We start from the raw sequence: 15,687 nt of genomic DNA on the forward strand, positions 1-15,687 counted from the left end.
CAGGCTCAAAGTGGAGACAGGAAATGCATCTAGATGGTCAAGCAGTTCACTTATCCTTCAAGCACCTACTGAAGCTATACCTGTTTTCCATGACTGGTCCGTCCCATCGCAGGGGTCCCTTTCCGCCCCTATCCACCTTACTCAGCCTCTTCACTCGGGCCAGCTTTCCCATCATGCCCCTGGCATGTCCTAACCTGCCCCGTGTCTTCAGCCTCCCTCATTGCCCTCTAAATGCTCTACACCATTTAAGGTCCAATTCGAACCCCTCCTCCTCTGGGCTGGATTTCATTTCTTGAGGGGATGTCTGCATGCTGGGAGAGCATGTCTAGGAGATGTATCATTTTTGGTGTGCACATTTTTTGGGGGGTGGGGTAGGAACTGGGGACTGAACTCAGACCCTTGCACTTGCCAGGCAAGCGCTTATTCCACTGAGCTAGCTCCCCAGCCCTGGTGTGCACATTCTGACTATAAAAACCGCATAGCTCTCAGAATACTAACTAGACTGGCCAGTCATTTCACATCCCCTCAAGCCGGTGTGTAGCTCGTATGCAACCAAACATTTATGGGCTGGACTTGAACTCACAGAACAAGCACACTGGACAGGTCCAGGACCACCACTGTGCAACTTAGCAGCCATCAACATCAACTTTTTCCGTTTCCCTCCCCCTCTAATTCATTACCTCTTTCCCATTTTTAGTCTTTCCTGGCATCTTTCATTGTTGCTTTCACAGTGCTGCGGTCAAACCAAGGACCTCAGGTAGTCTAGCCAAGTGCTCTACCTGGGGGATGGCTGAGCCACACCGCCTAACCCCATGCTGTAACCTTGGAACTGCCAGCCACGGGCCCACAGGCACTCTGGTTATTGCTTGAGTATATACTTTCTCATCTCTTCATTGCCAGTGTCTGTGTGTGCTCATGTGTGCATGTGTGAGTGTATGCATATATTGTGTGACTGGGGATTGAACCCTGGGCCTTCACACTGAGCTCAGCCCCATCCCACCCCTAGTTTTAAAATGTTATTTTAGGGGCTGGTGAGATGGCTCAGTGGTCTAAAGCACGTATTTAAAACAAGCTTAGCAAAGCACAGGGACCGCGGTTCAATCCCCCAGCACCACATGCCAGCCAGCCCCCACCCCCTGGTGGGCTGAGCTGAGCTGGCCACACACACACACACACACACATACACACACACACACACACACACACACATGCATAAATAAAAAATAAAAAAAATTTAAAAAAAAAATAAAATGTTATTTTAAACAGTCTGAAGTTGCTACATTACCCACCCCGGGCTCAAACTTGCAATCCTCCTGCCTCAGCCTTCCAGAGTACTCACATTACAGGCCTACACACCCATACTAGCTTTTGCTACTTTCTTTTTAAAAGAGAAAAAAACATACAAAATGTACTAAATGCTTGAGGCATGGGAATATCAGACTTGCTGCCTGTCTTAATTACTGTTCTTGCTGCTGAGACAGAATACCTGACACCCAAGGGTAAAGCGGAAAGATTTATTTAGCTCAGTTTGTAAAGGGTTTCATCCCTAATTGGCTGGCACGACAAAGGGCATCAAAAAGGAGAAACAGTTCATGGTGAGCAGAAGGGAAGAAGGCAAGAGGGCCAAGCAACCTTAGTAGCTTCTTGCTTCTTTCTGCCCCCTTTATCATCTATCTAGGGCCAGGGATATGGCTCAGCAGCACAAGCACCTGCCTACTAAGTGCAAGGTCCTGAGTTCAATTCCTGGTACCAATGTAAAAAAAAAAAAAAAAAAAGGAAAACTGAGTTTATAATCTATCTAGGATGTGGGGCTTCGGGTGGGTGCCAAACCAGCCAGTGTGATTCAAATGTGCAGCCGACTACGAGCCCCTGGGACAGATCAAGGACTCCAAGACTGCAGCCTTTGCAGTCCAGGGTGAGGGCCCCAGTGACAACTGCAGCCTGGGCTATGCCAAGAAAACAGCAGCTTCAGGGCTAGGCAGATGGGTACTCCGTACCGCTAACATCTCAGCCTGGAGGACGCTCACTGACAGAGTCAAGGCCAGCACCCTGGGCAGGCAGGAGTAGGGAGCACCGCTAACAGGAATGCTATAATCCACCTGCCCTGCAGTACCCGGATCTTGTGTTCTTGTGGTAGAGGAAGATTAAAGGAGGTGATATGAAAAGCAACCAGCGCGGGATTCGTTCTCCATAAATGTCAGCTTTCGGGCTACACAGGGCTTTCATACTGGCTTTCATACTCAAACTCTTTTCACCAAGGAACCCCAAGGAAAATGAGTTCCACTCTACAGAAGCTGAGAGGCGTGAGGTAACTCTCCCTCTTCCTGCCTCCCGGCAGCTCTGCTGCAAGCAGTTCACTCACCAGCACCGGGCAGGGTCACGTGAAGACGTGAGGCTCAAATCGGACTGCAACGACAGCTTACCACGGAACACTAAGGGGAGCCATCTCCCTGGCTTTTGCTTATTCGCCCATAAAATGGGAATCATATAAAGTCCCTGTACCTCATGGGGCCACTATGAGCATTAAATAAAATTGCATTTGTCAAGCACACGTGACTCCTATTACCACAACGGCGCTACCATACATGTCCCCGTCTTATAATAACTAATGTGGCTTTCTCCTCCTTCCATGGTGTCTAGGCTGATTTATCCGGTCCATAAATTCCATATTTAAACTACTTTTAGGGCCGGCCAAATATCTCAGCCAATTAAAGCACCTGCAAGCAGGCGCAGGGGCCAGGGATTAGATCCCCAAGACTGCAATCGAGACTGCTGTGCCAGCCCCGCCCTGGGGTGCAGTGAGTGACAACTGAGATTGGGCATAGTGGTACGCACCTGTAATCCCAGCTCTTGGGAGGCTGTAAATAGGAGAATCACTATGAGTCCAATGTAGTAGTGAGACCCTGAATACCCTGTAAACTCTTCCCTAAAATACAAAAATAAATAAATAAAATAAAAAATAAAAATAATCTACTTTTAAAAAGAGAAATAAAAAAAGAAATATACATCTAAATGATCTATAGAATGGGTTAAAGGATAACACCAGTTTACCCATCAGTCCGCTTATGAAACAGACATAATCAATTCCTGTATGTTTCTCCTCAGTCACAGCCTTCTCTTCCCCAAATATCTGCCTTCCCAAGCTGTGCTCCTTTAAGTTATTTTGCTTTTTCTTATTTTTTGTGATGAGATGGAACTCAGGACCTTGCCCATGCTGGACAAGTACTCTAAATGCATTAACCAGATATAAATGAATTCCAACAACTATTTTTGATTTTCATGTCCAAAAATACTGGACTTCATAAGTACTCGGTAAATTCTGGATATCGTCTAGTGCCAGCCACTAGGGAGGTGAGGAAGGAGGACCACGGGAGCCCAAGGAGTTCAGGCCAGCCTGGACAACAGGCTAGTGTGACAAGTTCTCAAAACAAGTAATTAAGGACACGCTGGATATAGGAGGGGCAAGAGTCATGGCAGGACCAGACCAAGAGAGGGCTTTCGACTTGCTGGCTATTTAACCTTGGGCCAAGTCCTCTCAGTGCTTCCTGGGTTCCCTTCCAGCTTAAGTCTCCAATAAAACTAGACATTTCCTGGGGCGGGGACTGACCTTTTATACACCTTACTGAGAATACCAGCGGTTCCTATGACACTCAGGGCTTACCGGGAGGCTTCAAGTGGGAAATTAACGACTTCTTGAGCCCCTGCCTGGCAGCAGCCTGGGGCTGGCTGCCTCCAACCATAAAGACCCCCATCTCTCTCCCCCCATGTATGATATGAGTAGTATCTTTTATTGCCATTTAGTGGGAATGTCAACAGGAAAAAAGGTCAAAAAGCACAAAATTAGATTATCAACTTGGTGTCGAGTGGGAGGCTGGGTATAATCTATAAATCCTTTCAGCCCTCTCTTGGAGGTTCACCAGTCCTTTCTATAGGGTGCTGAATCAATACTTTCTGGTCTCCAAGCTACCTGGAATGGGGAGAGAGAGAGAGGGTGAAAATATCTTTTCTTGTTCTCAGCATGGAAGACAGAATCCAGGCCCTTCACACTGAGCTACATCTCTAGGCCTTATTTTAACCCAGGATCTCACTAAGTTGCCCAGTCAGGACTTGAACTTGCAACCTTCCTACTTCAGCCTAACAAGTAGTGGAGATTACTGGTATATACCACCCTGCAGGAAAGAATAAGAAATGTATCTTAATGGAAGAAAGAGAAAGGAAGCCTGGCAGAAGATCAATCATGGCTTCAAACCACCCCCTTTTGTCCCCACTGCTGTACACACATACACACTCTACACTAAGGAAGGCTCTCCAGGGCTTTCTCTGCAGTGGAAGCAGAGCCAGAATGTGCCCCAGAGCAGACCTGTGGAGCCGAGTCCAAGGCTCCGGCAAGCAGACTGAGGCCTCCCCTGGTCACCGCAGCCCAGCTGCCTGGGCCCAGCCACACTGTTGGCAAGCAGTCTCCAGGTCTAAAATTAGCACAGCGCTCTCCACCCAGGCAGTCCCACCGCTTGCTGGCTCTGGCAGACCAGGCCCTGCGGTGAGGTAATGACTAGATAATGACTGGTGGCGTCTGCCCTGCCTGGGCAAGGCGGGCTCTGGCGATGGCCACCACAGCCAGCCGGGCTAGGACAAGCAAGCGTCCAGTGCGGGCTGCCCCTTTTGCTCTGCTTCTGCTCTGCTTCTCCTTTGCTCCGCATCTGCGTCCCTGGGGTACGCCTGGCCCGGCCTTAACTCCAGGCGCACACCAAGCAATGGAAAATAAGCTTACGGAGCAGTCCAGATGTGCCAGGTTTTCAATTCATCACCACAGCCCTGTAAGGTCAGGATCATTAATCCCTCACACAGAGTACCATGGGCCTGCTCCTGAATTAGTGGGCTGGTGTTGGTGAGTGCGGGGGAAGGGACGCAGGAACATAGCCCCCATCTCCCAGAGGGAAGTACTTTTCATGCAGGAGCACCTAGGAGCTCCCAAGACCTCCCTCCCAAGGCAGGGCCTGTGAGTCAGTGACTCCCACCACCAGTTCTCTGGACTTCTGGAGGTCTGGTCAGGAGCCTGCTTGTCGGACGTGCCAAAATAAGCGGCCAATTCTTCAGCCAGTCCCCAGGCAGAAGTCCTTCCACCCTGGGCTATGTATGCACACAGCAGCATTCATGTGATGACTTCCCAGCAGGCACAGGAAAGAGGGCCAGGCCCTGGGCTCAGAAGTGCAGAGGGTTATGGGAAAGACAACCGTGGTCGCCAGGGCCTACAAAACACACCCCCAACCAAGTCAAGTCTCTCCAGCAAAAGGCTGCCCAGAGATCCTCTCTCGCATTACCCACAGCACATCCAAACTCAGCACCTCTCCCAGGCCCCAGCCACAGAAGCCCTCTTTTGTCCCCAGTGGGAGAGAAGAAGGTACTGGGAGGGTTGGAGGGTGGAAGGCAGACACCATCTCAGGAGTAAGAGCTGGGCCCTCTAACCTGCACCCAACTCTCATCCTGCTTGTAAATGAAGGCAGGACTGCATGGCTAGGAGGAGCTGAAGCTGGACGTGGTGGTGTAATCTGAGCTATTCCAGAGGCCGAGGCAGAAGGATCATAGGCTTAATGAAGCCCAAGCTGGGCAATTTGGAGAGATTCTATCTCAAAATAAAATTTTAAAAAGGGCTAGCAAATAAACTCAGCACCGGGATGTTTCCCTAGCATGTGTGAGGCCCTGGATTCAATCCCCAGCATTTAAAAGAAAAAAAAAAAAAAATCTTAGAATACAATTCCTTCCCTAGATCTCTCTGTTCATTTTGTCTCCTTCATTGGCTGGTTGCGAAAATTCCAGCTACATCCCCTCCCAGCTCGAGCCCTAAATCTTCCTGTTGCTCATGACTGCATTCTAAGTCCCCTGCCTCCACCCAGCTGTTTAATCTGAAGAACACCAACTCCTCGGTGGTCCAGTCAAGGGGACTGGGCAGGGTTGGTCGCGCAGCTGTGAAACAGAATGCCCCGGGTAAGCATTAGTTACCCCGGAGAGATTCTAGCATGGATCCTGTGGCCTGACCTGCTGAACTTCTGAGCCACCCTATACGCCGTACTCAGTGCTGAGAGTCAGAGCGCTTGTCAATCTCCTAGCTCCGCAGGGACGCGATGTGTAGGCCTGGCAGGCTGTCAGTGCCAACTTCCTCCTACCTTGGTTCCTCCTTTCTAATCAAGCAGGTGAAGGTGGAGGGAGAGGAGAGGTGGGAAACTCTGACCCTAAAACATGACAAGATGAGGCTCTGATTTCCTGGGACAAAGGTCCTCTGAGAAAACGAAGTAGTCAACTGTTTGAACTGTCAACACCTTCCCTCACTGGCTCTCAAAAATCCTCCAGCTGGGGAAGGTGTGCACTGCCCTGGTACTTGCCAAACCTCAGCTACAGAAATGACTGGGAAAAAAATGTAGAAAAGTAATTCTTTTCTGACCATTTTTTCTTTGAAAACTAAAAATATTGCCTAATGAAATGCCTTCAGAGGTGTGGCTTCTTCTCTTGCCTCTCAGGCCTTCCGATTCCTAAATATATCAAGTATAATCACTTGGAGCAAACCACGTTATGTACAATATGTTTATTTTGCTAAACCAACTAAGAAAACACTTTAGATCAGTAAAGGCTGCTAAAAATACCCCATGGTAAAATGCGTCCCTATAACGCTCACAGTACAGTTCCATTTCCCTAAATGGGGAAATGGCCTTGTTCTCAATCAGCGAACACTGTGCACAGGGTAAACCCATCTCGTTTTCTGAAGGTGCTGAATTCCAGTTTGAAAGGTTTTGCTTTGACAATTACTTCCCCATAACAGGTTGCATCTCCTAGGTAATAGCGTTAAAGCTTCACTCCTATAGAATGTGCCTTATGCAAATATTTTCCCAGTTTTTATGCATCACAGCAGAGCTGAACTCTTATTCATTATGCTAAATCAAGCTTCAACACTGTTTCACATCCTCTCTGTAAGCTTCCAAACATAATCTGACCCACTGTTATCACATCCCTGCAATTTTTCTTTAATTTCTCAGCCATTTCATCTTTTACCCTTACACAGAAGTGCAAATAATGCACTTTTATTTGGTAACTAGGACTAAGATTATGGAAGTATCAACTCTTAACTTGTATCTTTCTAAAGATAACAATGCAAAAATATTGCTTTTTTTCCACGTGACACTGGGCTAAAACCAAAGAAGGCTCAGCTATATCACTAACCTAGTCCCCTCTATTTTATTTTATTTTATTTATTTATTTATTTATTTTGGTGGAATCAGGGATTGAACTCAGATCCTTGCACTTGCCAGGGAAGCACTTATTCTACTGAGCCATCTCTCCGGCCCCCCAGTCCCTTTTAAAGAAATGTTTTCACTTAATTTCGTGACAAAGTTTTACTATGTTGCCCAAAGCTAGCCTCAAACTTTCCTCCTGCCTCATCCTCCCAGTACCTGGTTGTTATTACATCTTTGTACAAAAGGGTTTCATGATTCATGAATTCAGGATTCCTTTGATTTAAAATCCACTTCAAGCTGGGTGTGGTGGCACATGCCTACAGTCCCAGCCTTCTGGGAGGGCAGGGAGAAGGGCGGCAAGTTTGAGCCCAGCCTGGGCAATTTTAGTGACTTAGTAAGATTTTGTCTCAAAGTAAAAAAAAAAACAAAACACTTTTAAAGGGTTGAAGCTGTAGCTCAATGTGCAGGCCCTGGGCTCCACTCTTAGTGCCTCCAAATTAAAATGAATAAAGTCAACTTTCCCTATTCATTATTGTACAGACTATGATTCCATCTGACTTTCTGTTTTTGTTTCTAAGGCCCTCTCCACCGCGATGCGCTCCTCTCAGGATGGGCGCCGGTAACTGGGGACCTGCTGGATGAGGAATGTCAAGTCTCCGCCTGCCCCTTGCAATTCGAGAATCCAAAATCAACAAGAACTTCTCTGCAGGTTACTTCCAACCACCAATGTCCAAGCAGATGCCATGACAGAAATTTCAGGAAACCCACATACAGATCACCCCCAACAGCACCTGAGCTGGGACTATAACCCAGCCCCAACCAAGCAGCAATGACTTCGGCTGGCCCGCTGGTAAGAAAAGATAAGCACTTCACACCTGGGGCACGGCTCCAGGGCACAGCACTTACCAATCCTGTGCAAAGTGTGGTATTCATTCCTTAATACTCCAAAAATAAAATGAAATTAAAAATTACTGTTATGGTTTGTGTGTGGTTGGTCCCCCCCCCCCCAAGCCTCATGCAATCGCTGGGGCACAGTTCTAGACTTTGTGATTAACTCATGATCCACAGCTGGGATTATGGGTCTGAGTACTGCTGGGATTATGGGTCTAAATACTGCTGGGACTATGGGCATGAGTGCTACACCCACCCTGGGGCAGAGAGCCTGAAGGCAATTTAAAGGAAGGAGAGGGGCGGCCACGGCTGCCACTGCTCCTCCCTTTTTTTTTTTTTTCCACTCATATATTTGGTACAGGGTCTCACTAAGGCTGGGGGGCTGGGTGAACAGATTCCACTTAAAAGGGCAATTTAAATCAGTTTGTAATGACTGCCTAGCGAACTGTATGGAGAAGGAGTCTGAGACTGCATCGAGGCCCAATAAAAGAATATCACATTCTGCTGAAGACGTACGCGTATGTGATCCTCGAATGAGAAATGCAGTGCCAATCACTGCTATCTGGGGCTGAGGGCCGTAGCCAGTGGCAGAGAACGTGCTTATGCGCGAGGCCCTGGGTTGGATCCCCAACAACAACAATCTCTAGCTCTCCTCCTGTCCTAGGATTCTTTGTCAGAGACACCACTCTAAGATTAACCAAAAGACACATAGGGGCCTTAAAGGCCCATTAAATGATGATAATTACTGCAGCCAACATTCATTAATCATTACGATATTATCAGGAACCATTCTAAGTACTTTATATGTTATTTCACTTAAATGTCACAACACAAACCCAGTGAGGTATGTACTATTAATATTCCCATTTATAAATAAGGAACAGGATATCCTGAAGCTCAGTGAAGTCCAACTTGCTAAGTATGTGAGCTGGAGCTCAAACACAGGGCAACTGACTTCACAGTCTTGTTCCTGGCCACCACGCCTTCATGAAGAAAGGACAAAGGGGGAGCGAGACAGCAGCAGAGGCACAGAGGCCCCGCAGCGATGGCAGAGGCCAGGGTGGGAAGTATGGGTGTGCTGACTCAGAGCTCCCAGTTACCCAGCGGCCTCTCTCAGATGCACACTCGGTCAGCCTGTACAGGGAGGATGAAGCATACAACCCTTCACAGATCCTCCGCAGCCATCTTGGCCAATCTAGTCTGTACACACAGGACCAACTCTGTCAGGCAGAAATGAAAGAAAGTGGATGCTCAACTATAGTTTCAGACAACTTGAGTGAAATAAAAGTACCAAGAAGGATGAGGTGGGCTCCTGGGCAGCAATGGGACAAATGGGCAGGCGGAGGTAACAGCAGAGCAAAGATATACATGTGAGAGAAGCTAACCACAAGGCCCAACTCTGGCCCTCCCGGGATGACAAGGGACAGTGGCCCCTTGAATGGGTGCTTCTGAATACATGATTTGCTTTCTGGCCCTTTCTCTGCCACCTGACCCCACGCAACCAGAGCAAAGGGGTTTAATTGGGAGAATGCTCCTCAGTTACTAGCTAGGAGTCTGTGAACAGGGGTTTGGGCCTCTGCAGCTTCCCCCTAAAACAGTATGCTAAATATCCAGGGGGTGGGCAAACTTCTGGAGAGCAGGTCCCCAGTTCTTTCATCAGATTCTTACAGGTGAGTACCATCCACAACAGGTTAAAACAATCTCTGCATCAGGGAGACAAAAGGGGCAGGGGGATACTGAGGTCCAGCACTCTACAGAGCATCACAATCTCACGGGGAAAACTAACCCACGTGTAACTTTGACAACTGCGCCAATGGAGAAAAAATACTGCTGGAAGAGGGGGAGCAGAGGTGAATTCCAGGGGAGCTTTCAATAGGATACCACTATGCCCCTGTGGCTTGGGGATCTGGACTTGTACAGAAGAAGGTGGCCCAGAAAGAGCCTGGAGCCAGCAGCTCTCTCTGAGCAGTCTCGGCAGGGAGCTCAGCATCCGAAAGTGATTCCTACACCAGGTCATAAAGGAGGACACTGTTTGAGGACAACAGGAGGGGTCGGAGATGCTAACGCTGAAAATCAGCAGTGACCTTGTTCTACTTTTTTGTTTTTTTCCTCTCTTTGACCCAGCTCCAACTCTCTGAACTTGGGAAGAGCTTGTAATCGTGACACTCATCTGTCACCTTGTTGAGGCCTCTGCCCCTTGGGAGGCCTCTGTCCCTTGGGTACCTGCTTTGGGAAGGGCACTTCTTGGACAGCTCCTCTTCCTCAAAGCTGGTCTGCTCTCGCCGCTCACTACGTGACCCATGCAAATGTTCATCTTGCTGAGACATACACATCCCCAAACCAGAGGCTAGTGGAGCTGGAGAGCTTCTAAATTCAAGCCAAAGGACTTCCTTTTGGAAAATATAGCAAAATATTTCAAAGTGCTGCTAACTTCTTATTAATACAGGTAACCACCAGCATCTGAAATTTTACCTATTTGTAGAGGTCATCATTATCTGTCCCTTCTTCACCATGGTGAGCTCCATGAGGACAAAGACTTTAAGTTTCTTGTTCCCCTCTTTAAAAAAAAAAAAAAAAAAAAAAACTTATATATTTAGTACAGGGTCTCACTACATAGATCAGACTCGTAGTGATCCTTAGGTTTTTCTACCTCCCAAGCCCTGGGATTAATTACAGGCGTGCATCACCATGCCCAGTCCATCTCAGCGTGCCCTGAGGGCAGGGGATCAATTGAACCCTGCTCCCTGCATCTGCCTAAGCAGGAGCTTTAGTCCGCTGAGCTATCAGGCTGGCCCCTTCTTGTTCCCTTCTATGTCCCCAAGGCCTATACTATTTCTGGCATTCAGTGAGTGCAGTAAACATCTGCCGAAGTCATGTCTGCCTCCTGCACCTCTGCATTCGACTTCAACAGCACTGTGAGGTCTGAGCCCCAGAGTGGAGCCAGCAAGAAGAAGCAGGGGCACCTTTTCTCCTGAGAACATTTCTGAGATGCTGGGCAGGTAAGAAGACGGCCCGCAAAGTGACCAAGACAGAGTAGAGCCAGAAACACACACATGAAACCCAGTGTGTCCCCAAGGAAAGATTCACCTTGCTGAGACACTTGCACCCCACAATCAGAGACCAGCGGAGCTGGAGATCTTAGAAATTCATACCCGAAGACTTCCTTTTGGAAAAACACAGTAAAATATTGAAGAGCGCTAAATGAAACAGGATTTCTTTTTATTGAGATAGTTGAGCCTTCCATAAAGTACAGGAAATTTCTAAGGGCCAAAACAGAGATACAGAACCACAGGACCAAAAAGCAGATACAAACAACCACTCAGGGTTTTAGAGGCAACCAACAATTTTAGGCAACAGATAAGATAAAAATAAACTGATTTTCAATGATTAAGAACACAAGATTAACACAGTATTTTATCTCTTTGTTCTTGCAGCATTGGGGGTGGAATCCGAGGCCTCCCACAGGCCAGACAAGGGCTCTGCCACCGAGCTACACTTTCAGGTCCAAATCTAGTCTTTTAAAAGTGACTCAACAGGTGCCTAGTGCGGGAGACTAGGGACCCAAAGACTGCTTGAAGTAGTGGGTACACCAACATGTCCTGTGGGTCCAGCGCTGGGTTTGACCACCACATTACCATTCTTTCGCCCAAGGGTCAGCTCTACCAAGTAGAATATGCTTTTAAGGCTAGTAACCAGAGTGGCCTTATATCGGTAGCTGTCAGAGGAAAAGACTGTGCAGTAATTGTCACACAGAAGAAAGTACCTGATAAATTATTGGATTCTAGTACAGTGACTCATTTATTCAAGATAACTGAAAACATTGGCTGTGTAATGACTGGAATGACAGCTGACAGCAGATCTCAGGTGCAGAGGGCACGGTATGAGGCAGCTAATTGGAACCACAAGTACGGCTCTGAGCTTCCTGTGGATATGCTGTGTAAAAGGATTGCTGATATTTCTCAAGTTTACACACAGAATGCTGAAATGAGGCCACTTGGTTGTCGTATGAGTTTAATTGGTATCGACGAGGAGCAAGGTCCCCAGGTGTACAAGTGTGACCCTGCAGGCTCCTACTGTGGGTTTAAAGCCACTGCAGCAGGTGTGAAACAAACTGAGTCAACCAGCTTCCTTGAAAAAAAATGAAGAAGAAATTCGATTGGACATTTGAACAGACAGTGGAAACTGCAATTACATGCCTGTCTACTGTCCTTTCAACTGATTTCAAACCTTCAGAAATAGAAGTTAGAGTAGTTAAAGCTGACAATCCTACATTCAGGATTCTTACGGAAGCAGAGACTGACGCTCACCTTGTTGCTCTAGCAGAGAGAGACTAAACATTGTCATTCGTTTACCAAATCCACGAAGCCACTTGCCTGTGTGTTTGCTAACAGACCAATATCACGGAGGCCCTTGAATTGAAAGAACCTCTCCACTCCTGCCACCCACGAGGGTAGGACTCTGAATAAATAGAAACAGTGCTTTTGGAAAAGAAAAGAAAATAAAAGTGACTCAACAGGGGGCCGGGGAGATGGCTCAGTGGAATAAGCACTTCCCTGGCAAGCGCAAAGGCCTGAGTTCAATCCCCGGTTCCGCAAAAAAAAAAAAAAAAAAAAAAATTACAAAATAAATAAATAAATAAATAAATAAAAGTGACTCCACAAATCTGAATGGAACCAAATAACGCTTATAGACCACCAAAACAGAGGTACTAGAATGAAGAAAAATGAGAAGTCTCTTCTCCAGTTTTTCTCTTTTCTCTCCACCTGCCCAACCTCCCCTGCTTGCTGCTGCTACTGCAGCTGAAGTCGCTCCTCTCTAACCCCTTTTCCCAGGTGAAAGGAAAGACAGGAGAACCAGGAGCCTCAGTGCCACACTCTGCCGCAGCTGCACAGGACACCCTCAGTGTCCTCTCCCCCTGCCAATCTTGGACACGGTGACGGGGATGCTCCAAGCATAAGAACAACTGGCCGGCCAGGGACAGCAAGCCTGAGTCTGAGCCAAGCTGCTCACATCTGGGGATGCTGGTTTAGCAGGCAAAGTGGAATGAACAGAGTGCATTCAAGGGTTTGTAAGAAGACCTCAGGCGGGAGGACTTTATTCTCCACTTGTAGACTGTGCATCCGAGACGACCTTGGAGGCCAAAGCGGCCAGAAGTCCTGAGGCAGCCACCACCTCGTGGTACAGGCAACTGAATCTGGCAAGACCAGCACCAGAATGTCAAAGATGGATGTCCCCTTGGCCCCTGAGAAGATATCCATACCTCCCTTTACAATAGGCATCCCATTCCAAAGATACAACTAAAGCCCGAGGCGGGCTCAGTTGCCCCTATCTATAACACCACCAGCTTGAAATGATCCTCAAACCTAGCCTGGGCAATTTAGTGAGACCCTGCCTCAAAGTTAAAACAAAAAGCGCTGAAGACAGAGCTCCTGCAAAGGGCCTTGGGGTCAATCTCCAATCCAAAAGACTGAAGGAACAAAAGGTAGAAAAGAGGAAGGGAAGGAACAAAGAAGAAACATTAAAAACCTAAAGCCCTCAGAAGCCCGTACAGGCCTATAATCCTAGCTATCAGGAGGCTGAGGCAGGAGGATCATGAATTAGAAGAAAGCACAGGCAAGTGAAACCCTATCTCAAAATGTTTTTAAAGGTCCTGAGAAGTTTTATTTGGTTCTATTTCTTTCTTTTTTTTTTTTTTAATTTATTTTTTTTTAACATTTATTTAGTGGGGGGGCAGCTCAGCCCACCAGGGGGCAGGGCTGGCTGGCATGTGGTGCTGGGGGATCGAACCGCGGTCCCTGTGCTTTATTAAGCTTGTTCCAAGTAGGTGCTTTAGACCACTGAGCCATCTCACCAGCCCTATTAATCTGCTTTTAATCATTTAAAACTAATTCATTTTATCTAATCCAGTATCTATGGCAAGTCAGTTGTAGAGCTCGAATGTAAACTAAGGTAACTGCCTAGTGCTCCTGCCTTTCAGTCCGCCTCAGTCAGCCTTCCACTGCTGTAACAAAACATTGCGGGGAAGGATTTATTTAGGCTCACAGTTGCAAAGGCTTGGGTTCCTGGTTACCTGGCTCTGGTGCTTCCAGGCCTGTGGTGAAACAGAGTATCTCACGGCTGGAGAATGTGGTGATCAGGAAGGTGGGAGAGCTTGTGTTCACAGCAAAGCCCTTCCCCAGCTCCATTAAGCTTTGAATTTATAAATGAATCAAGCTTTCCACGGGTTCCCCCGGTGAGCAGCCTAGTGGTCCCACTCCTGAGCAGGCCTTTAACACACACACAATGCGGGGGGACATTTATGATCCCAACCCTAACACGGTCCCTGAAATCTTTGGGTTGTGCTCAGGGGCACGCAGCCAAATAACAAGCTACTTGGTCTTTCCTTTCCCAACTGCTATACGTTGGTATTCTGGTAGCTCTTCCCAAAAGATCTCACTCCTAGCAAAATCTGATTCCTAACCTACCCCTCATCCCCAAAGCAAATCTCTGCGTAGGGCAGAGATGGAGAGAGAGAAGCTGTGAACAGCACGGGAGAAGAGAGTGGCTGGAGAAGGTGTAGATTTGGTCGCAGGGGCTGAACTTGGATGGCATGGTGTTACGGTTTAGATCTAGAATATTTCCCAAATGATCCCTTTAGAGCTGGGGCTTCCGGTAGATAACTGGGCTACAGGGGCACTATTCTCCTTGGTGGGTTAGTCCACTGACGAGTCCACAGCTGCATGTGCGGAAAGGAGGCAGGGCTTGGTTAGAAGAGGGGCCACTGGGGTGTAACCTAAGAAGATGCATTCCTTACTCTAGCTCTTTCCTGAATCTGCTTCCTGACTGCCACGGGATGAGCCATTCTCCTCCACCAGACCCTTCCACTGGGCCACTTCTGCCCTGAAGCCAGCGGGCAGTAGCTGAAAACATGAGCCAAAATAAACACCTCCTCTAAGGAAGCTGTGGTGTTGGGTATTTTGTCCCAGGGACAAAAAGTGACTAAGGCACCTAGCAACTGCTGGGGGCTGGACACAGCTGTGTTGTGGACTCCAACAGTGAAGCAGCACTGGCCAAAAGACCAGGTAAAAAATGAATCCATTCACAGGTGCCCGCCCACCTTGCCCACCTCCACGGCCGACCAGACTGTACCCCCTGATGCGGAAGAGATGGCAGCCAACATCCACTGAGCTCCTGAAGCCTACGAAATCTAACTGGCAGAGACCCCTGGAGAGGAAAGCGCTCCAGGGAGGGTGTTCTATCTAGCACCTCGACCCAGAGGAAGAAGCAGCTGAAGCTTGGAAAGCGGCAAGGACTCCACCTGAGGTCTCCTAACACAGCACGGGCAGGAAGCCTGCCCTCTTTTTTCTAGGAACTATCTGTTTTCCTTGCACTCAGCTGCCCCATAAAAAAAAATAAAATAAATGCCCCATAAACATTTTGCTTTAACTCTAAAAATGAGTCTCCTCTGTAACCATTCCAGAATAACAAAATAAAACTTGAAAAATATACATCAAGGGGGCTGGGGAAATGGCTCAGTAGAATAAGCGCTTGCCTGGCAAGCACAAGGGCCTGAGTTCAAAACCACGGTTTCACA

General features: G+C 47.7%; 1 protein-coding gene and 1 pseudogene across 1 annotated transcript in view; one reads left to right on the plus strand and one right to left on the minus strand.

The window, feature by feature from the left end:
- The window catches only part of B4galnt3 (beta-1,4-N-acetyl-galactosaminyltransferase 3), a 107,103-nt gene that overhangs the window by 83,828 nt on the left and 7,588 nt on the right, over positions 1-15,687 (minus strand). The gene's annotated exons all lie outside the window — the stretch shown is intronic.
- LOC101562861 lies at positions 11,709-12,521 on the plus strand (annotated as a pseudogene).

This window comes from Octodon degus, unplaced genomic scaffold, assembly GCF_000260255.1.
Source record: "Octodon degus isolate 3935 unplaced genomic scaffold, OctDeg1.0 scaffold00054, whole genome shotgun sequence".
Taxonomy (NCBI): Eukaryota; Metazoa; Chordata; class Mammalia; order Rodentia; family Octodontidae; genus Octodon; species Octodon degus.